The following is a 2,293-nucleotide window of genomic DNA, read 5'->3' as shown; positions in this document are numbered from 1 at the left end:
GCTGAGGCCAACCCCTTCAAGATTTCATGTTCAATAAGAGAGGATCTCCAATTAAATATTTCCCCTTTAACAATCAGGCGAAGACTTCACGAAGGAGGCATTCGCCATAGAACTCCCGCCACCAAGGTTCTTGAGCGACATCGCGAGGGCAGGTTGCAGTTTGCTCGACGGTATGCTGACGAAAAAACTTTCTCATCTACCTCTCACGGAAGGTTGCATTGCTGGAGGAGGAACAACACCCGATATGCTAGACAGCATATTTATGAGGAAGCAAGGAGTGGCCATGTGACTTGCAATGTTTGGGGATGCATATATTTGCACGGATTTGGAGAGCTAACTGACATAGAAGGATGATTCAAGGAAGATTCACAGTTAAACAGTATTTAGAAATACTCGAAAAAGTTATGCTTCACTCGGTATGTGCATATGCTTTCCCGTTTCCCGAAAACATAATTTTCATGCTCGATAGGTGTCCTATCCATACTGCATGGATTGTAACGCTGTGGTTTGCAGAACAAAGAAATTTGCAAGTTTTAGACTGGCCAAGTAAAGGGTTGTGACATGAACCCAATAGAGAACGTTTGGGCCAATATTGTGAACGTGTGGGAGCCAGCTGAAGAAAAAACCAGGGTGTAGCTACAGGAGCATACACACCGTGAATGGGAGGCTCTTGAGGCGGAAACCGCAACTGATACACAATCACGTCGCCTCCGTTCCCAAAAGGCTGCAGCAAGTAATCGAGAATGAAGGTCGCTGTACTAAATATTAATGTGTCAGAAATAACTTCCCTGTGTAATCAACATCACATACTGAATGCACATCGATACTATTTTTTTTCATGTTAAGTGAAATAAATATAATTTTCATGAATGTGTCAAATTGTATAATAAATGTAAAGAAAACTATCCTCTTCTAATATCCTCACTTATGCAGTATGTATTCAGGATGATTTAAGTCAAACAAATCATAACATTATACTTATAATTATTATGAAAGAGTACAGTATCACATATGATAAATATATTGCATGTGAAATAATTAACATATCTACCAAGGAAAAATCAGAGAGTGAGACGGAAACAAAGAAATAACTGTATAACGACACAATTCATACAATACTGTATGTAATGGTCCAATCACAGCTGTCCGATCCGGCTCTTCAAGGCAATTGTGACGAGGAAATTGACATCTCATATTTCAATCTCATAATCTCATATTTAATAAGTTCATGTCACGCTGTTCACAATATATTTACGTATTCTTGGGAAACGTTTACTATAATAATTTTATTTGTATATATTTTTCTCTCCGTTTATTTATAAGAAATGGGAAAAATCCTTGCCAAAATACCAAACTATGTTACAACGTTACCTCAGAATTATTTCATAACTAATAATAATGCTCCAACACTCACGCACACTTGCATGGATACATACGCACTTGCTAGTGAAGAAAGTCGATTTCAACGGGGTCCCTTGCCGTTTTTATTAATTATAAAAAATATTACATTAATTCGTGAAATTTTGTACTGAAGGTGTAGCTAATGTTGTAGCATATATATTGTATCGCTGTAAACCTTTCAACTGTCATTACGATTGTCATCTGAATAGACTTAGCTTATTATATATTTCAAATGACATTTCTTTCGATTATTAATTGTTTGCTCGCAAAAAAACCTTGTTTTAAACTGGTTCACCACAGGATCGCATTGGAACCTAAATAAATAGATGAATAAATAAAACATTTCATGTAGATTTCTATTTCAATGCCTCACAGGGAATGTAAAACAAATAATTTCATTAAATAAACTTCACACTACTGTTTCATTTATACAACTGTTTTTACAGACACGCATTGACACACACAGGCTAAGGCACACACACACACACACACTTACTACAGGTAGCAGTGAACCGTTGATTCTGCTTTCCCAAAGCGAATTAAAACAGCTGCTTGTGTTGCATGGAATCAGCGTCTGTAGAAAGAAATATGTTTAGCATCGGTTACATACAACTGGATTAATTACCCAAAAGGGATTAAACGTTTGAAGATAATATTAGTATAAATTAATGATAAACAGGCAATCTCATAAACAGCCTGCACACAACTGTGCCCGATGCGTGATGTTCTTTAACATACTTACCGATTTTTACTTGTGTTTAATTGTCTAAACATAAATTCATATACCTGTAGGTTGGCCCATTGCTCTATCCATTTTAAAATCAAATTAACAGCATATAACAGCAGAAAGGTATAATATAATACGAAACAACAAAGCCCAACCATTAATGAA

This window comes from Homarus americanus, unplaced genomic scaffold (assembly GCF_018991925.1).
Source record: "Homarus americanus isolate GMGI-L3 unplaced genomic scaffold, GMGI_Hamer_2.0 scaffold367, whole genome shotgun sequence".
Lineage (NCBI taxonomy): Eukaryota > Metazoa > Arthropoda > Malacostraca > Decapoda > Nephropidae > Homarus > Homarus americanus.
This window is presented reverse-complemented; position numbering follows the sequence as displayed.